Source organism: Dama dama, chromosome 18, assembly GCF_033118175.1.
Source record: "Dama dama isolate Ldn47 chromosome 18, ASM3311817v1, whole genome shotgun sequence".
Classification (NCBI taxonomy): Eukaryota; Metazoa; Chordata; class Mammalia; order Artiodactyla; family Cervidae; genus Dama; species Dama dama.
The window spans coordinates 85539703-85562532 of record NC_083698.1 but is presented as its reverse complement, the minus strand read 5'-3'; positions in this window follow the sequence as shown (position 1 = coordinate 85562532).

Below are 22830 nucleotides of genomic sequence, written 5' to 3'. Positions count from 1 at the left end.
GTATCTGTGACTTCCAAATCTACATCATAAAACACATTGAAGCTTACACCATACTTTCCTGGATCACTCATCCTGGGGAAGCCAGCTGCAATGTCATGAGGACACTCAGAAAGCTGTGCAGAAAGGGTGAGGATCTGAGACCTCCTGCCATCAGCCAACATCAACTTGTCATTGCTTATGTCATTAGTTAGGGAAACAGAAGGACTCCAAGTGGCCCAAACTAGTAATAACATGATATTTTGCTACTTTTGAGCCATCATATTTATTTTTTCTCTTTGTTTTTGGACAAAAGTGGGGTTGACAGGCAAATAAGGATGCAGGAATATATGAATTCCTAAAAAAATTATCCACCTCACCTTGACATTTACTTTGCATATGTTCCAATATAACAATACTTGAAATTCTAGATAGTCTATGAATGAAACAAATTAAACATCTGTTAACACCCCCAAGTAATTATTTATAATTTGGAGATATCATCAATATTTTGGCAAAAATTTAAAATATATTTATGTGTGAGGTGAGTTGAGTTCAAGCAAGTCTTTTGATTTTGAAAACTCCAAAATAATTATTTTCAGACATCTTAAGCATAGGCTTCATTTTTTAGACTTTAACTACCTAAGAAAGTAAACATTTTACTTTGAAATTCTGGAATAGATTTTATTTATCCTATTCAAGATAGGACAAATATTTCATAGACATTATTAAAGATTTAAGAGCTATTATAAAACACCTGGTATATAAGTGAAAATAAAATAAATCTAGGTGAATTCCTTCAGATTTATTTTATTTTCACTTATATACCAGTGAATTCCTTTAGGGTCACTAAATAGTGAGAACCGAACCACTTCACAACACTAAACAAAAATACAACTACTACATTGGCATCTACAGTAAATAAATCACTGATCAGGTCATATATTTTGATTTACAGACAGACACCAATTTCAATTCCAGAAATATCACCTAAAAGTTTATGCTGAAAATTTAAAGATAAGAAAGAAACTTTTAAAAGTACCATTAACACAGAAGCTGGACCAAGTAGGTATCATTTCCCTCATTTCCAACAGCCAATTAAACTTTGGAAACAATCCAACTTTATCCATTGTTAGTATCACTCAGTTCAGATTCAGCATCATCTCTGGATGTAGAGTCCTAGCAAGCCTTTCTGGTTCTAGAAATAGCCGGTGAAGAATATGGTTCAAAACATCCCTCGGATGCTTAAACATGCTCCTTGATGAAAATCCTATAATGATTGTTTATTTTCCTGATGCCTATTTCACTTGCACCAAATTCCCTTGTATTGTAACAAGTCCCCGCGTAACTTATAACTTAGCCTCTCCCTCTCTTTCACAACTTAAAATTTACTTGCAATTGTGCAACGCTACACTAATCTCAGAGAGATTACTCATTTTGTCTCTCTTTGCCTGCAGTGCCCTTCAGTCAATCCACCCCACCAGGACCTAGGTAACCTCTCCTCTTCTGAAAGACTGTAAGATTACGTGAGTCATTGGTGTGTGTGTGTATGGGTGTGTTTGGTGGGGGAGGGGATTTTCATTCCTGAAATTGTGAACTCTTTGGTAAATTTTTGTTTGCAGACTATGACAAGTAGATTGACTCAATATCCTTGTCCTGTCTATTTATTCACATTTAACTGTTTATTATGCATTGTTTCACATTTGTGATTTTCCTACATATTGTTCTATCTCTGTATATGCCACTATAGCCAGGCTCATTTCTATGTAGTTACATCTCAAGGCAGTTATTTTGAGAGAATTAAACCAATAGCCAAAATAATTTAAAATAAAGATGTCCTTCAGATGTTGAGAAAACTGCCCCCAAGAGCCCAGTCAGTGGTGTTTATAGTATTTTGCAAATGTACAAGAAGTCCATAATGGCCCAGAAATGTGTGATGATCAAAATAATTACATTTTATTCAAAGAGAGATCTGATTTAAAATAATAAAACTTGATCCAATGCAAAATAATCACACATTATCTTTGTGATATGTAGCCTTCTATAGCAAAGGAAAAGAAACTCTACAATTTATGATACTTTTGTATGGGACCAATTATCTTTAAGATGCAAGAATAACTTTGCAACCTTCTTTCCATGTCAGAAGAAAAGATGAATATACAAAGTATTCTTTTAACTAATTATTTCATTGGCATCAACTATTTTACAAACTTTTCCCATACATTTCATCTTGAATGCATGATCTTCTCTATGATCCAATGGTCAAAAATTAAATGACTTTAATCATACCCGCTCAGTTAATCTTTTAACCAACTTCATGAATATGCTGTCTCTGGTCCTGTAGGCTCCCTGAAGTTCAAACCGTCCAAATTTCTTGCCTGAGACTTGAAACAACCTTCTAAGGAATTAATATTTTCTGTCCTAAATACTCCAGCAAATCAGCATTCCCCAGTATGATAATCCCCCATATCATTCAGTGTGATAATCCCCCACCTGTTCCTTAAATCTCTTCAATAATTATCCTTAAACTTTTTCTTTTTTAATAAAGCCCAAACCTTTTATCAAGGTACACAAATACCCTTTAACTATTTGTTCCTAGGCAACTTATCCAGAGCTATCTTCCTTCTTTCACTCTCCTCATGCTCAATCCTCAGCCAAACACAACTAATTCATGCTTATAAAATGCTTCTCCATATTTGCCTTTCTCCTCTCTTCTCCTCCATAAGAAAACTCCATTTACTGAACAAGAACTTCAACCTTCTTTATGATGTTTCTCCACCCCAACCCCACCCCAGTCCCACCGAGGCTGCAACCTTCCTTCCTGAGCTCCTGTAGCATTTTGCACAAGGCTCTAACACTGACATATTTTTATTGTGATTTTCTTCTATCAACTAAGGTTTACTAGACTGCCCTGTGCCATGTCCTAGAAATTTGAAGATGTAAAAACCATCCTGTCCCAAGGAAAATGTTAACAATTTAAAAATAACTATACAAAAATAAATAAATAAATAAATAAAATAACTATACTTCAGCAAAATAAAAAATAAAAAAAAACAAAAAGCTAACAAAAAGATACACATTTATGGTAAACTATTCATTTGTATAATAAGTGTATTAGAACATGACTGAAACATCAAAAAATACTTTCTAGAGCAGATGACACTGAAGCTGAAATTTAGTCATTCTTGTCTTTGTCACCAAAGACATTGTCTCAATTAATATTGAATTTTGAAAAATCTGGAGTGAATAAGCAAATTTCATAGAACACTTTACCTTTAAATATAATGTCTCTGAAAAGAAACATCATTTTATTAACTGTAACATGTCTGGTCAGTGGCTATGACCTGGATGAGCTTGGGCTCATACATATCCTTAAAAAAAAAAAAAAGTTGCATTTATTTACAAGATCTCCATCAGGGATGAATATTTCTCAGGTTTCAGTCACTTTAAACTGCTCCGATGTGAGGTTAGGTATTTACTTTGGTAAATTGATGCTTCGTTTTAACATTTGTTAAATTTATGGCACTTCATAAAATGTAAAAAGAAAAATTTGCTTATTTTTCTAATATTAATTTTAGATTCTGCCCATATTGATTCTTTCCTTACTTGATTTTTTTAAAGAGAATAAATTATTCTACACACTCTCCCCCTGACTCCTCAGTTCTTCACAAGAGGCAATACATCATGACTACGAATCACTAATTAATACTTCACAACATAGATTGATGAGCCGTTGCAACTTCTCTGAAAGTATGCTAAGTTTCAGAATCTGAATTGTCATTAGTCATAAAAATACTGACATAATGATTAAGCTTAACTAGGTAATTCTACCCCAATTTAAGTCTCCGGTAACATGCCAAACTCAGAATCCATTCATTTATTTAGCTGCAATCATGAATACAAGAACTGTATTCAAAAATTTTATGCTATTCAAATTGTTTCTAACACTCAACTGGTTGAGTTCACCAGCTCATGACAAATGATTACATCACGTATTAAAATTATTGTCAAAGTAATATATTACCTTCCCCTGGGAAGTTCATTGTACTTCCTAGTAAACCAAAATTATGCTCTACTGTATTATATACACAACAATGAAAAGGAGATGAGGAAAGGAGGATGTATCGGTGGAGAATGAAACAGTAAACACTCACTAAATCAACTTTTGACCAGAAGACAAGTGACTAAAGAAGTGTGTCACAGCAGTAGCGTATTAGCATGTACTTCCAGAGAAATAAGATATTTATCTAGAATTTTCACAGATGTCTTGTGCCTTTGATGGGCTTCCCAGGTGGCACTAGTGGTAAAGAATCAGCCTGCCAATGCAGGACAGTCCGATGTCTGGGTTGGGAAGGTCCCCCAGAAGAGGAAATGGCAACCCACTCCAGGGTGTGTGCCTGGGAAATCCCAAGGACAGCAGAGCCTGGCTGGCTACAGTTCACAGGGTCACACGGAGTCAGACACAACCGAACACACACATGCCATTGTGCCTTTGATAGAATATTTTGTTGTGATCGTTTTGCTTTCTACTCAGTATATAGTTTCACAGGACTCCGTTGAATATTTGGTGGTGATGACAATCTGAAGTGAAGTTAGGAAACTTTCTCTCACCTTCAAGAATATTTAACAGGAGCTAGGCCTTTGTCCTCTGAATAAGGATCCCTTTTTCAATCCTGTTTCTTTGATGACTGAGTTGGTGAGTAGGTATGCTATATTTGAAACTTTTATTGGCCAAACCCTAGTGAAATGATTTCTGGTTCTTAAAGCAGAGCTGCTTTCATTTTTTAAAAGTAACAAAACTGTTAGAACACTGAAAAAATATCCCTGTGTTCACAAACACTATGTTATAATCAGTGCAAGCTATTAAATTTAAATCTAAGCAAACTTCTAGATTGAATTTGGGCTAAAGTCTGGAAGTAGACCCAGGGATGAACAGTACAAGGATGGCTGGATCATGCTGAATTTGTCATGGTAAAATGATCATTTGGGATATATTTTATTGAAGCAATAACAGGGTCCATCACCTCCAGGATCTGCCAATTCCACTTTGAGATTCTAAAGCAAAGTAAGGCCTAGTCCAGCTGGATCTATGTTGTTCATCTGTGGTTCTGTCTTGATTGGTGCAGTGTCTGCCATATCAAAGAATAAACAATTAAACACCTTCTTAGAAATACCTTCCAAAATAAAATACAAAATAAATTTCATGTCAATAATATGCTTAAATCTTTTATCTGTCTCTCACTCTTTTTCTTAAAAGAAATTAGACATGATGTATTATTTCTTGAATATCCCAAACTACTACTTCACATGAAAGATTTAAAAATTTTAGCCCTTCAATAACCCTTTGAAATAACTTGTGTTAATCACCAGTTCTGACATGTAGGTTTATGCATTGACTTTATGACAATCCAGTTGAATGGCAAGAACAGATGTGGATTCTTATTTTATTATTTACAGTCTTATTTACTGCAATGGTATAAATGTGAAAATCCATCAAACTCTTGAATATTTTTGTAAATATGAAAAATTTCAGATGGTTGCATCTGTTTGGTTCTACACCTCACTGGGATAATTTTTTTTTATAATGATTAAGTATGGTCTGATTTACAATTAACTAAGCTTATATTTTAATTGTCCTTATTTTATTTCTGTTTTTATGAATCTTCTTTTGGTGGTATTTACAAACTTAGGACTGAAAATAGAGAGGGGGAACTTCTAAAATATTAGAAAAGAAGCTAGTAGTTTAATTTTGTATAATATTTGCACTGTATCATAAAAATCTGTACATGTATATAATACCAACTGAAGTGTATAAAATATTAGGTGAGCTTCAAACTAAAGAAGTATTGTGTCTTACTCTTTAAGTTGAAGGTTTGAAATGTTCAACAATTCTGAAATTCTGATAGTATTTCATTAAAAATTTATCATGAGAATGTGAGACATTTATTCTGTAAATTAAAAATTTGTTGCTAGGAGTATCTGTTTACAAACGTACATATCCCACCCCCCATTCCTTGTTGATTAATGGTTGTTGGCCTAACTTCTTTTTTTGTAACAAATTTCACTTTTTAAATATCCTTATATGCTGTTAGAAAAGCAATATTCACACACATAAAAACAAGTCAAGAACTTATCAATTTCATTCTGTCATATATAAGACTCATGCTGAGTCATATACTTGTATGTATCTATCTGTTATGGATTAGTTAAGAAATAGCTTTTGTAATTTGCAGAATATATATATTATATTTTTATGTGTTATGTTAAAAGCATAGAATGTACAACCAAAACTGCTGAGTGATTATTTGAGCTTACATGTGATTATATTGGTCTTAATTTAGATAGTAACTCATTAAGCCTAGTTAGCATATTGATTAATGAGAATTCTTATTCTGCTTATTTACAGAGACATTGTAGCATATTTGTAATGTCCAGTAATGACATTTTTAGTAGATCCCAATAAAGCAGTCCAATTAATTTTGGCTTCTAGGAACTGGAGTAAGAATTAATTCATTTGGCTGTTTACTTGACTCTAAATCTAATATTACAAATAAACAATTAGTAAGTAAAATTAAAATTTTAAATTTTGTGCAATAGTAGAATACATAATTGCATTAATTGTATTTTAATAACAACCTCATAAAATTATAGTTTATTCCCTGATCTTAATTTAAAATAGATTTTTACAGAATGCTTTCTTCAACATCATCAAAGAAATTAAAGAATTAGCCCATTATTATCTTAGAGGGAAAATAAACGGAAGAACTAGAGAAAACTGATAACTAACTCATTAACAGTTTCTAATAGTATTTATTTTAAAATGATTAAAATATATTCTGTCTCAATTTTTGCCTGAGATAATTAGTTTGATCAAAGACCAAGAATGAAACATATATAAGAAAAAGTTTTCTACCATTCTAATTATCTCAATTATTAATGCATACTTTTCAATCTCTTTGTGTTTTTATTGTTTTACTGGTGATGCATTATAAAAGATGAGGTATGTACTAATAACCTCCTATTCACTCCTAAGAAAGTGATCCCTCACTATATAGTATTAACAGGAGATAGCTGGATTCAGGACACTCAATATCATGGAAACTTTCAATCTTTTTAAATGCTATTTTATGATGGTTTGAGTCAAGACTACAACTACCTAATTCTTACACCATTTGTTGGCTAACTCATCCTTTCAATAAAATATTGCATTCACTACTTTAAGACATTTTGTTGACAAAGTTATATTTATCACTCTGTAAGTTTTATGAGAACCACATAATTTTGATTATCCTAGATTTGCAACATATTGCAATCACTTTTATATCTTCATTATTCTACAATACAAAATGGTCTTGTGTTTATGTATTTCCAGATGAATTCAACGTCACTGTTACAAATTTTCCTTCAAAAATTATCATCAAAATTTCATTAAATCTGATTATTTATTTTCCCCCAAATTAACATATTCATATCCCCATCAAAAAAGACAGTATTTCTCTCCATTTTTAATGCCTTTGTTCTTTCTTAGAAGTTTTCTTTACTTTTCCTCATAATAATCTTCAGCATGACCAGTAAGCATCTCTGCCATCTGACATGACAGAATCCTATTTTATGACTGCTGTTGAAACTCTGATGATCTATAAACACTTTTAAAGTTTTTTCATATCAATTACCTTAGTGGTTATATAGACTTTTTATCATATAATTGCTGTGATAACATCATTACAAACTCTTTGGCTCATCTCAGAAATACATGCTTCTGCAACATATTTGTGATTTAATATACCATTTACAGACAGATTATATCCCATGGTCCTCATGTATACAAATTTATTTTCACACATGCTCAGTCACTTCAGTCATGTCCCAACTCTTTGCAAACCTAGGTACTGTAGCATACCAGGCTCCTCTGTCCATGGAATTTTCCAGGCAAGAATACTGAGATGGGTTGCCCTTTCTTACTCCAGGAGATCTTCCTGACCCAGGGATTGAACCAGAGTCCCCTGTACCTCCTGCATTGCAGGCAGATGCTTTACTGCTGAGCCACCAGGGAAGTCCATTAATTATTCCTAACTTATTAATGTATTTAGTTTTATATTACACCTGACATTAACTAAATTTTAAATCAACTCTAATAATTTTTTTTTATTCCAGTGGTATATGCACAATATGATAATGGTATCTCCTGCCTTCTCATAATTATACCTCATACGTAGTACTGGTCAGAACTTTCAAAACAAAGTTATATTGTGAGATCTTCTGGAAAACAGAAACTTCTGCATGACTGTTTTTGCCTTTGTATTTTTACCAATCTAGGCTCCTCCCATGGGACAAGCGTAGGGCAGCAAAATTTACCACCTTAAATTATATTTATTTGGCTTAAGGATTAATTTAAGGTGATTATTTTTAAGGCCCAAAAGACTCAGGAAGAACATATGATCTTCTCCCTAGCTGCCTAGAGAATGTAGGTAAAGAGCTTTTCCCAGTAAGCTTTCTCCTGCCTAGATGTGTAGACAGAGAAGTACCCAGCAAAGTCTGTTAAAATTCATCTCTGCGTCCCATGCTCTCTGAGTGGTCCAGCAAACATTTGTTTACCAAACATTTGCTGTTCAATCTCCGTGAAAATTGCCTTTCTCCCCTTTGAAGACCCAAACAACTACCCCCAGCATCCTCTTTTGTCTTTAGCTAAAGATAGTATTTAAGGTGAAGGCTTTGCCCATGTGGGGGAGTTGTTTTTCCAAGGTCTCCACATGTATAGGGCTTCCCTGGTAGCTCAGCTGGTAAAGAATCTGCTTGCAATGCAGGAAACCCTGGTTCGCTTCCTGGGTCAGGAAGTTTCCCTGGAGAAGGGAATGGCTACCCACTCCAGTATTCTGGCCTGGGTCACAAAGAGTGAGATGTGACTGAGTGACTTTCACTTCTTCTTCTTCCATGTATTTATTTTATCAAACTTTTGTTTGATTTTATCCTGTTAATCTGAATCACACCAACTTAATTCTTGACCAGCCAGAAGAATCTAGAAGAGTAGAGGAAAATGTATTTTTCCCCAACACAAGTTAACCATACAATTACTTTAAAAAATCTTATCTTTGTGCTTTAAAGTAAGGACGATAGTCACATGCAAAAAACATTTTGAATAATGTTTATTCTAGTGCAGATGGATTTGACTGAGGAAGGAATTACCAAACACATAACCATCTAGCATCAAAGTTATCATTTAACATAGCAAATATAAAAGGAACCTTATCAAATTTCAATAAAATCTTTAAACATTGAAAAATGAGGTGCTGGCTGGTCTTGGAGTGGATGAGGAACTTGATGAATATTCTACTAGTAACCAAGGTTATGCAAATCTAAAGACTGAGACGCATATGATTATTAAACTGTCAAAAATAAAATAAAAACACAACTCCTTGCTGATGAATGTATAGAGAAGTACAACCTAATATTCACTGAAATTAGGAACAGAAATTGATACATACAGTTGGTAATTTATGTTACATTAAAACATTCCTTTCTTAGCCAGGTTCCATCATTTCAATATTATTCTTGTCAAACACTAAATTCTTATTTTCTCATCTAGCAGATTCAAACCTACATGAGCCCCAGTAGGTCTCAATACTTGTTCCAGAGCCCAATGTACATGCATACATATTAAATCACGTCAGGTATTGTTTAACTTTTTGCAACCCTATGGGTGGTAGCCTGCCAAGCGCCTCTATCCATGGGATTCTCCAGGCAAGAATACTTGGGTGGGTTGCCATGTCCTCCTCCAGGGGAGCTTCCTGACCCAGGGATCTAATCCATATCTCTATGTCTCCTGCATTGGTAGGCAGGTTCTTAACCACTAACGAAACCTGGGAAGCCCCCCAGAGCCTGGCATGTGTGTTGAGTGCTTAGTCATTCAGTCGTGTTCAACTCTTTGTGACCCAGTGGACTGTAGCCCACCAGGCTCCTCTGTCCATGGGGATTCTCCAGGCAAAAATACTGGAATGGGTTGTGATGCCATTCTCCAGGGGATCTTCCCAACTCAGGGATCCAACACAGGTCACCCACATTGCAGGCAGATTCTTTACCATCTGAGTCACCAGGGAAGCCCAAGAATACTAGAGTGGGTAGTCTATCCCTTCTCCAAAGGAACTTCCTGGCCCAGGAATTGAACTGGGGTTTCCTGCATTGCAGGCAGTTTCTTTACCAGCTGAGCTACCAGGGAAGGCCATCATAGCTTGATAATTTCATACAATAGAGCACCATGGTTTCATGATCTTCAAATTCAAATGATCCCACAACAATCTGACTATTCACTTTCTTTGTTAACCTTGCCATGTTATATTGCACAAGCATTTTTCCTCAAATTCAACTTTATTCTAAATTTTCTTCTCCATTCTCATGTCTCAGCAGTTGATATAACCTTTTATCTCAAAAGGAAAGAATAAAATGTCAATGAGAATTACCTCAATATCTATTTAACTTAACCACAAGCATATATAATTATATATGAAATAATAATATGTTATTATTATGCCTCTTTGTATCTTTAATTCTCTGTATGTGTTTGTGTGCATGCTCAGTCATGCCCAACTCTTTGTGACCCCATGGACTGTAGCCTGGCAAGCTCTTCTGTTCCTGGGATTTTCCAGTCAATAATACTGAAGTGGGTTAGCCATTCCTGCCTCCAGGGGATCTTTGCAATCCAGGGATCAAACCCATGTCTCTTGTGGCTCCTGCATTGTCGGGTGGATTCTTTAGCACCAGCAGCACCTGGACCTTAGCTTTTATCTTATGTATAAATACTTTCTCAGTGCCAGGATCCCATCCTGGATCCCAACGTATATTTAGTCATCATGTCTCCTTAAGCTCCTCTTGGTTCTGATAGTTCTTCAAACTTTATTTGTGATGACCTTGAGAGTATTAAGGAGTTCAAGTCAAGTGTATTTTAGAGTGCCCATCAATTAATATTTGGTTCCTGTTTTTTCTCATGATTAGACTGGGGTTAAATAGGCTTTGGGCTTCCCTTGTGGCTCAGCTGGTAATGAATCTGCCTGCAATGCAGGAGACCTGGTTTTGGGTTTGAAAGATCCCCTGAAGAAGGGAAAGGCTACCCACTCCAGTATTCTGGCCTAGAGTATTCCATGGATTGTATAGTCCATGGGGTCACAAAGAGTCAGGCACCACTGAATAACTTTCACTTTTCACTTTCATATAGACTTTGGGTTGGAAAATCACAAAGTCAAAGTGTCATTTTCATCACATCGTATCAAGGGTATCCACCATCAACTTGACCTAAAACTTTCCATACTAACTTGAACACTGGGCTGAGGGAGTGTCTATCCATTTCTTCACTGTGAAATCATTCTATTTTTTTGTTTTTTTACTCCCATCCCACTCTGCATTCTTTGGAGGACGTCACTAGGCACACTCCACTCTTAATGAGTACAAGTTATTCTTATCAATTGCCTTTTATCAATTAGATCATTAAAGTCAATTTAAACATATTTAAGTCTCTCCCAGTTGTATATTGTGTGTTTATGTCGATATGGTGGCTCAGATGGTAAAGAATCTGCCTGCAAGCCTGGAGACCCAGGTTTGATCCCTGGATTGGGATGATCCCCTGGAGAAGAGAATGGCAATCTACCCCAGTATTATTCCCTGGAACATTCCATTGACAGAGGAAACTGGCAGGCTACAGACCATGGGGTCACAAAGAGTCAGATACCACTGAGCGACTAATACTTTCACTTTTCAACATAAATACACATGCTAAAATGTCTCTTCAGCCATTTCTCACTTTTCCCCTCTCTCCTCTTCTGCAAGCAGACTTCTTGAAAGATCTTCTCAGACTTCCTCTTTTGAGCATGTGCAGAGCATGAGCATTCTCATCAAAAGAAGGATGTGTGAAAAAAAATCTTTAAATATTTCTATTAGTTATAACAAATAAACCATATTTCAATAAGAACATTTTTGAAGATGCTAACCTTCTCTCAGCAAACTGACACAATCTCCTCATCAAAAACATTGACCTCAGAGAATTCCCTGTTGGTCCAGTGGCTAAGACTCTGTGCTCCCAATGCAGGGGTGGGACTCAATCCCTGGTCAGAGAACTAGATCCCACATGTTACAACTAGGAGTTCACATGCTACAACTAAAGATCCTGCATGTGGCAACAAAGATAAAAAATTCTTCATGACACAGTTAAAGGCCTGGCAGAGCCAAATAAATATGTTTAAAACAAAGAAACAAAATGCTGACCTCAAACAATTTCCCCAGTGCCGAAGAAGCTTCGGTAAATGAAAGTGAAAGTGAAGTTGCTCAGTCCTGTCCAACTCTTTGGGACCACATGGACTGTAGCCTACCAGGCTCCTCCATTCGGGGGATTTTCCTGGCAAGGATACTGGAGTGGGTTGCTATTTCCTTCTCAGGGGATCTTTCCCACCCAGGAGTTGAACCTGGGTCTCCTGCATTGTGGGCAAGCGCTTTACCCTCTAAGCCACCAGGGAAATCTAAATAAGTCTGTAACATATAGTATAGGCCTGCCTCTTAAGAAACCTATATGGAGGTCAAGAAGCAACAGTTAGAGCTGGACATGGAACAACAGATTGGTTCCAAATAGGAAAAGGAGTATGTCAAGGCTGTATATTGTCACCCTACTTATTTAACTTATATGCAGAGTACATCATGAGAAACGCTGGGCTGGAAGAAGCACAAGCTGGAATCAAGATTGCTGGGAGAAATACTAATAACCTCAGATATGCAGATGACACCACCCTTAAGGCAGAAAGTGAAGAAGAATGAAAAAGCCTCTTGATGAAAGTGAGAGAAGAGAGTGAAAAAGTTGGCTTAAAGCTCAACATTCAGAAAACTAAGATCATGGCATCAGGTCCCATCACTTCATGGGAAATAGATGGGGAAAAAGTGGAAACAGTGTCAGACTACTTTGGGGGGGGCTCCAAAATCACTGCAGGTGGTGACTGCAGCCATGAAATTAAAAGACACTTACTCCTTGGAAGGAAAGTCATGACCAACCTAGATAGCATATTAAGGAGCGGAGACATTACTTTGCCAACAAAGGTCAGTCTGGTCAAGGCTATGGTTTTTCCAGTGGTCATGTATGGATATGAGAGTTGGACTGTGAGGAAAGCTGAGTGCTGAAAAATTGATGCTTTTGAACTGTGGTGTTGGAGAAGACACTTGAGAGTGCCTTGGACTGCAAGGAGATCCAACCAGTCCATCCTAAAGGAGATCAGTCCTGGGTGTTCATTGGAAGGACTGATGTTGAAGCTGAAACTCCAATACTTTGGCCACCTCATGCAAAGAGCTGACTCATTGGAAAAGACCCTGATGCTGGGAGGGATTGGGGGCAGGAGGAGAAAGGAATGACAGAGGATGAGATGGCTGGATGGCATCACCGACTAGATGGAGATGAGTTTGAGTAAACTCCAGGAGTTGGTGATGGACAGGGAGGCCTGGCGTGCTGTGATTCATGGGGTCTCAGAGAGTTGGACGCAACTGAGTGACTGAACTGAACTAAAGGAAAGGCAATTATATAAGAAGCTTTCTGAGAGAATCTCAGTATGAACTACTCAAGCATTTCCAACACTTACACATTTGAAATGAATAATTACAATCCTCGAAGACTGGCTAATAGCCAAATAAATTACAAAACATGGGTGTACAGCTAATAATGAAAGAGAAAGAGAGACTCTGCCCCATCTTTAAAAAGTTTCTCAATCATCTCATGCAGAGCTTTCTTTATGGCTATACTTGATTTTTTACATTACTTTATTCATCTTATAAAATCATTTGTCCCAAAGCCTCACTTTATGATTTTTGACAATACACCTGAACATTTTCCTTCCTGTTGATCGCCATAATCACTGAAGACCAGACTGCTACAGAATATCATTTTTGCTCATACTTAGGTATTATATATAAAATGTAGGTTAAAGCAATATTTCTGACAGTGAACTCTGATTATCTGTGGACTGTCTGTTGGAGAGCATGAGATAGATTTTCTAAGTTCTTTCTATTAGAGTACATAAGACCCAGACTTTCATCTCAGATTTCTGAACTAAAGAATTGCTACAGATCACACTACTCAAAAGGAAAAAAAAAGAAAGGTATTTTCCTCATTGAGGTCAAAATATTATTAAAGACATCTACACAAGTACCTGTGATTTCTTTTCTGCCTGCTCCCAAGAGACCAAGCAAGATAAAACTTTCTTAATGCCAGTGTGTAAAACATCCAGATCTCAGGACCTTTGTTTGTTTTTGTTTAGTATAACTTAAGATAGATTTATATGAAATTACACATAATTTTACATATACTAAGAATGATTACTAAGTATTTAGTTACACATAGTAAGAATGATTACACATACAGAGAATGATGCTGTTAAATCCAGGACTCAAATTTTTATTGTAAAATAAAACTGTAGTTCTTTAATGTTTGCTTAGGGGTAGTAAAGACATAGACAAAATGACAAATTTTATATTTCTAAAACCATTGCAAAATTACTTGCAGCTTAAAATTTTAGAATTAATCTCTTAATTTAAAAAAAAATTCAGTACTTCTGTGTTTATCAGATAGCATGAATAAATGAATGTTTATTTGCAAATACTACAATTCCACATAAAATGATATATCTTTAATTGAAATTCCCTATCTGACTAGAATTTAAAACATATATTGAGTTTTCCAATATACGTAAAATATATATGTATACATTACTATATATGCTAGTTTTGTCAATTCAACCAAGTTGATAAGGAAAAATAGGAATAGTATGACATGAAATGATTATATTCTTTGCAGCCAAAGATGGAGAAGGTCTATACAGTCAGCAGAAACAAGACTGGGAGCTGACTGTGGCTCAGACCATGAACTCCTTATTGCTAAATTCAGACTTAAATTGAAGAAAGTGGGGAAAACCAGTAGACCATTCAGGTAAGACCTAAATCAGATCCCTTATGATTATACAGTGGAAGTGAGAAATAGATTTAAGGGATTAGATCTGATAGAGAGAGTGCCTGATGAAATATGGGTGAAGGTTCGTGACATTGTACAGGAGACAGGGAGCAAGACCATCCCCAAGAAAAGGAAATGCAAAAAAGCATACTGGCTGTCTGAGGAGGCCTTACAAATAGCTGTGAATAGAAGAGAAGCAAAAATCAAAGGAGAAAAGGAAAAGAAAGTTATACCCATTTGAATGCAGAGTTCCAAAGGATAGCAAGGAGAGATAAGAAAGCCTTCCTCAGCGATCAATGCAAAGAAATAGAGGAAAACAATAGAATGGGAAAGACTAGAGATTTCTTCAAGAAAATTAGAGATACCAAGGGAATATTTCATGCAAAAATGGGCTCAATAAAGGGCAGAAATGGTATGGACCTAACAGAAGCAGGAGATATTAAGAGGAGGTGCAAAGAATACACAGAAGAACTATGCAAAAAAGATCTTTATGGCCCAGACAATCACAATGGAGTGATCACTCACCTAGAGCCAGACATCCTGGAATGTGAAGTCAAGTGGGCCTTAGGAAGTATCACGACAAACAAAGCTAGTGGAGGTGATGGAATTCCAGGTGAGCTATTTCAAATCCTAAAAAATGATGCTATGAAAGTGTTGCACTCAATATGTCAGCAAATTTGGAAACCTCAGCAGTGGCCACAGGACTGGAAAAGGTCAGTTTTCATTTCAATCCCAAAGAAAGGCCATGCCAAAGAATGCTCAAACTACAGCACAATTACACTCATCTCACATGCTAGCAAAGTAATGCTTAAAATTCGCCAAGCCAGGCTTCAGCAATACATGAGCCGTGAACTTCCAGATGTTCAAGCTGGTTTTAGGAAAGGTAGAGAACCAGTTATCAAATTGCCAACATTTGCTGGGTCATTGAAAAAGCAAAAGAGTTCCAGAAAAACATCTATTTCTGCTTTATTGACCGTACCAGAGCCTTTGACTGTGTGGATCACAATAAACTGGAAAATTCTGAAAGAGATGGGAATACCAGACCACCGGCCTGCCTCTTGAGAAACCTGTTTGCAGGTCAGGAAGCAACAGTTAGAACTGGACATGGAACAACAGACTGCTTCCAATTAGGAAAAGGAGTACGTCAAGGCTGTATATTGTCACCCTGCTTATTTAACTTATATGCAGAGTACGGCATGAGAAACGCTGGGCTGGAAGAAGCACAAACTGGAATCAAGATTGCCTGGAGAAATATCAATAACCTCAGATATGCAGATGACACCACCCTTATGGCAGAAAGTGAAGAAAAACTAAAGAGCCTTTTGATGAAAGTGAAAGAGGAGAATGAAAAAGTTGGCTTAAAGGTCAACATTCAGAAAGCTAAGATCATGGCATCTGGCCCCATCACTTCATGGGAAATAGAAGGGGAAACAGTGGAAACAGTGTCAGACTTTATTTTTTGGCCTCCAAAATCACTGCAGATGGTGATTGCAGCCATGAAACTTCCATGCTTACTCCTTGGAAAGAAAGGTATGACCAATCTGGATAGCATATTTAAAAGCACAGACATTGCTTTGCCAACAAAGGTCCATTTAGTCAAGGCTGTGGTTTTTCCAGTGGTCATGTATGGATGTGAGAGTTGGACTGTGAAGAAAGCTGAGTGCCCAAAAATTGATGCTTTTGAACTGTGGTGTTGGAGAAGACTCTTGAGAGTCCCTTGGACTGCAGGGAGATCCAACCAGTCCATCCTAAAGGAGATCAGTCCTGGGTGTTCCTTGGAACGATTGATGTTGAAGCTGAAACTCCAATACTTTGGCCACCTCATGCAAAAAGTTGACTCATTGGGGGAAAAAAAAGATTGGGGGCAGCAGAAGAAGGTGATGACAGAGGATGAGATGGCTGGACGGCATCACCCACTCGATGGACATGGGTTTGGCTGATCCGGAAGTTGGTGATGGACAGGGAGGCCTGGCGTGCTATGATTCATGGGGTCACAAAGAGTCAGACACTACTGAGCGACTGAACTGAACTGATAGTCACATAGACTAAAATTATGCTCTACATAGAGAATCTTCTAATTATATTTTTTAACCTTCTTTTTATTCTGGAACTTTCTTTAGAGTTGAAGCCTCACACATTGCTTATGTTCAGTTCCAAGAAGCATAAAGACAGTCACAGAACTAATTGTTAGAGAATGAATATTGCAATGGCTAATTTGATGTGTTAGTTTGACTGGCCATGTGGTATTTGTATTAAACATTATTTTTGGATGTGTCTGTGATGGGGGTTCTGGGTGAGATTAGCGTTTGGATCATTGGATTAAATAAAGCAGATTGCACTCCTCAATGAGGAGTGCATCATACAATCCATTGAAGTCTGAACAGAATAAAAAGCAGAGGGAAGAGCAATTTGCTCCCCCCCTTTTTTTTACTGCCTGAGCTGAGCCCTCTTCTCTGGCCTCAGTCTGGAATTTATATAATTCTCCCCACTTCTCAAGCCTTCAAACATGGAGTGAATTATACCACCAACTCTCCTGTGTCTCCAGCTTGCAGATAGCAGACCATGGGACTTACTATAATTGTATGAGCCAATACTCGATAATATATATTTTCTTTATATATCAGTTCGGTCACTCAGCCATGTCCTACTCTTTGCAGACCCCATGGACTGCAGCATTCCTATCTTCCCTGTCCATCAACAACTCACAGAACTTACTCAAACTCATGTCCATTGATTCGGTAATGCCATCCAACCATCTCATCCTCTGTCGTTCCCTTCTCCTCCTGCCTTCAATCTTCCCCAGCATCAGGGTCTTTTCCAGTGAGTCAGGTCTTCACATCAGGTGGCCAAAATATTGGAGTTTCAGCTTCAGCATCAGTCCTTCCAATGAATATTCAGGTCTGATCTCCTTTAGGATTGGCTGGTTGGATCTCCTTGCAGTCCAGAAACTCTCAAGTGTCTTCTCCAACACCACAGTTCAAAAGCATCGATTCTTTTGTGCTCAGTTTTCTTTATAGTCCAACTCTCACATCCATACATGACTCCTGGAAAACCATAGCTATAACTAGATGGACCTTTGTTGGCAAAGGAATGTCTCTGCTTTTTAATATGCTGTTCTAGGTTGGTCATAACTTTTCTTCCAAGGAGCAAGCCTCTTTTATTTTCATGGCTGCAGTCACCATCTGCAGTGATTTTGTACATATATATATATATATATATATATACACATACACACACATATACATATATATATACACATACATATATATTTATATACACATATATACATATATATATTTATATACAAATATATACATCCACCTATCTACTTATCTCTCTCTTTATATTTCACTGATTCTGTTTCTCTGTAGAATCTTGACTAAAACGAATCATTTAAAATGTCTTCTTTATGATTATGTTAGAAATAAACTTATACTTCTCTACTAAGAGAGACAATATTTAAGATAAATTCCAATACTTCTGACAGATAATTTTTAAAGTTTTTTTATTTGTTTATTTTTGTCTCATGTAGCTGGAAAGATACAAACATACACTTACATGCACAAATACAAAAACCTGCAATTCTGCTTGAAGTTCTTGAGTCAGTTAAATGAAATATTCTAAGAGGAAATAAGAGAAGACTTCTAACAGATTAAGCCAAAGTAATAATAATTAAAGGTCTGTAATGAAGTTGCCAAGTGCTATATCTAGGATTTAATAATCTTACATTTTAAAGTATATTCTAATAATTTAGATATAGCTAGTACAAATGCCTTTTTAAACTTTTTTTTTTTAGTTTTTGATAGGTAGGAAACAATATATAAAGAAATGACTTTTTGATTAACCAAGTTAGTAAGAAATGTGTTATGCAAGTTGTGAGCACAGTGTCTAAGAGAAAATGGAATATTACACTTTACAAAATCAAATCTTGAAGTGCCATCCCCTGGCCTTGGTTGTTTAATATTTGTTCTCTGAAAACTGACTATTTGTTCAGTATTAGCATATATATCATCCACAGATAAGTCAAAGGAAAAAAGATAAAAGAAATGGAAAAATAACAAAATAGCAAAATTGTTATATGAGCTTTCCAGGGAACAATCACAAAATGTTTTGCATTATTTGCATTATCCACAGACATCTCCTGATTTAGTACATGTTTTTTATCTGTAAGAAGAAATTTCCTTATACTCAGGTGGAATGGTCTGATAAATGGCAAACCAATGTTACAGAAACTTCAGAAAAAATTCATCTGCTTGAAAATATCTGACTAAATATATACAGGATACCAAAAAGTGCAAGGTAAAATTAAATGGCAGTTATTCATCAGTTAGGATTTGAGAGGGTTTCACCTCTGGGATGCTATGTAGCTAAGAGCTTAAGAACATTGCCACCCAGTAGTAGATAAAATAACTTGAAGTAATTCATTCAATCCTGTAATTTTTAGCAATGCATGCCTTACAATTTTAGATACTAAATGCTTAAAAGAACATTCTAGTTTACAATAACTTGTGTATAGATTAAACATAAAGAAGATGCAATTTATTTGAAGTTATATTTTTAATGAATTGGGGTAATTTCTAATATCTGGGTATGCTGTCTCAAATATTAATGATTTGATTAATTAGTGGCACTTAATAAATTCTATATTGTTCTTACTATCTATTCAGCCTGCTAATTTTTCTTATAAACCCTTTTCTCAAGTTTTAAAACTCTCTCTAAGCCTAAATAGCATTTTACTTTGCTAATTAATGAGCACAGTCTAGAGTTAGTTAAAATTAGTTAATACTAGGTATAAACATTAAAAATACAGTTTGGAGGAAAAGAAAAAATTATTTGGTAAAAACAACATAAAGCATTTCTCTTACTAGGAAAATCTCATCAACTGAATTTTGTTTCAATCAAATGCTTCATTTCAGCCATATAATATTAAAGAGAAAATTTCCAGTGTTGATACACAGCCGTTAGATTTTTACCAATTTGTAAATAGAACATTTAATGATGTTTTATGTTTAGCAATTGATAGATGTCATATTTGGAAATCACTGTCATGGTATAAAAGTATATCATTTTGATAACTAAAGAAACACATTTATTTTTTTTAAATTTATTCAGGTATTAGAATGAGATAGAAATCTCTTTTCTTCAGCTCTACAAAGACTTTCCTTTTTATAATGCTAAATTGAGATTTCTCAAAACCAGCCCTATTGACCTTTGGGATTAAATAATTATCTGTTATGGGGGCTGCCGTGTACATTATAAGATGTTTAGTAGAATGTCTGGATTTCATCTTCTAAATATCAGCAGCAACAGGCAAACTCCACAGTGTTGACAATCCAAAATGTTTCCAGATTAAACCAAATAGTCAGTGGGCAGACAAAATTGCCCTAAATTGAGAACCACCTTGTTAAATGATAACATTTCATTTAGGAGACATTCAATAAAGATATATTAGTAAGCCTTTAACTAAGTACATTTAACTTAGTATTAAACAACCATTAGGATAGATTCTACATTTAGCAACCAAATGAGAAACATTCATTAAATCTGCATATGGAATTTCTGTGCCCTGTGTCTGACATGAATTGAAAAAAAAAATCCAGATGTCAGAATTAGCTTCACATTGATTACTAACTATTTGTAAAGAGTTAATATGACAAGTGTGTGGGTAGGTAAATATTTTAGATGTGTGCTACACACATTTTGTGAACCTTATATTTTATCAGCATTAATTTCAGGACAAGAATAAGTTACTATTTTTTAAATTTGAAAAATCATAAATACTTATATGCAGTTTATAAATAACCATTGGGCTTCCCTGGTGGCTCAGTTGGTAAAGAATCTCACTGCAATGCAGGAAACCCAGTTCAATCCCTGAGGTGGAAAGATCGATCCCCTGGAGGAGGAAATGGCAACCCACTCCAGTATTCTTGCCTGGAGAATTCCATGGACAGAGGAGCCTGGCCAGGTACAGTCCATTGGGTTGCAAAGAGTCGGACAACGACTGAGTGACTAACATTTAAGCATAAATAAATACAAATGATAATATAATTTTCTATTAGAGTCTGGACATAAATCATTTGCAAATAAAGTAGTTCCAAATTAATTTACCATGTAGGGATGAAAACTAATATTAATAAATATAGAAATGCCTGATGTTATTTCTAAATTTCAAATTAAAAACAGAGATTTTTGTTTTCTATCCCTTCTCAAAGTCTACTGGTCCTCAAGGTAAGATAACTTGGATTGCCAATATTTGAAGAATGACTTTTGTTCATCTATTTAATCAATGGAGAGCTTTAAACTGACCATGTGCCCATCACAAATCTCACAGTGCCCAGTCATCCAGTAAGGAAACTTTTGGCAAAATCTTCTTCAAAGATGAAGGTATGCAAAGTTCAAATATCAAAACATATGACAAACTCACTAAACATAATGATACCAATCATGTGCCTTTTAGTTCAAAATGATAATTGGAGGAGAGTAAAATTAAGAGGAGGAAGGTGAGAAACAGATATGATTTTTTCTTCTCAAAGCATCTCATTTCAACTTGGTTGTTGACTACTAGCTTTCCTATTGTCCGTATATTCTTCTAAAATTTACCTTATTATCATACTTAATTTTGAAAGTATGAAAGTGAAAGTGTTAGTCGTTCAGTTGTGTCCAACTCTGTGACCCCATGGGCTGTAACCTGCCAGGCTCCTCTGTCCATGGAGTTCTCCAGGCAAGAATACTGGAACAAGTAGCCATTCCCTTTTCCAGAGGATCTTCCCAGTCCAGGGATCAAACCCAGGTCTCCTGCACGGTAGGCAGGTTCTTTACCATCTGAGACACCAAGAAAACACATATTTAATTTACTCTGGGATTAAAAAGTAATTAATAAGTAATGGAAAAGGGCTGCCTGGTAGCCTTTAAACCCAATACAATGGGAGCAAGGGAAAGTAACATTATGTTATTCTTGGAAGAGAACATAAAAATTTATATACATATAGTGTGTGTAAGTGGATATGTGTGTGTGTCTGCACTATAGATAGCTTACGGTGAACCATGTTGGATTCGTGATCTCTTAAAAATATTTAGCTTTGGGACCAGGGACCAGGCTTGATCACTTAGAGATTTTGTGTGGCAGAAGTATAGTAAAGTGAACAAAGACAAACAAAGCTTGTGACATAAACATCAGAAGGGGAACAGCGAGTATCCCACTTGCTAGTCTTATCAAGGCCTCATATAGTTTTACCAGACCCACTCCCACCATATAAATCTTAAATCGACAAGATTAGAACTAAAAATAGAAAGTTATTACCAGACCCACTCCTACAACAGAGTTCTTAAAATAAGATTAGTCAGAAGGTTCTTGATAAGAAGGAGAAACATGTCCTCAAGGAGAAACATGTCCTCAAGCAAGACATATTGTTGTTATATAATCATTCAGTTCAGTTTAATCCCTCAGCCCTGTTCAACTCTTTGTGACCCCATGGACTGCAACATACCAGACTTCCCTGTCCATCAACAACTCCTGGAGCTTGCTCAAACTCATATCCATTGAGTTTGCCATTCAACCATCTCATCCTCTGGCGACCACTTCTTCTCCTGCTTTCAGTCTTTCCCAGCATGGGGGTCTTTTCCAAGGAGTCAGTTCTTTGCATCAGGTGGCCAAAGTATTGGAGTTTCAGCTTCACATCAGTCCTTCCAATGAATATTCAGGACTAGTTTCCTTTAGCATGGACTGGTTTGATCTTGCTGTCCAAGGGACTCTCAAGTGTCTTCTCCAACACCACGGTTCAACTGCATCAATTCTTAGGCGCTCAACTTTCATTGTAGTCCAACTCTCACATTCATACATGACTATTGGAAATACCATACCTTTGACTACATGGACTTCTGTTGGCAAA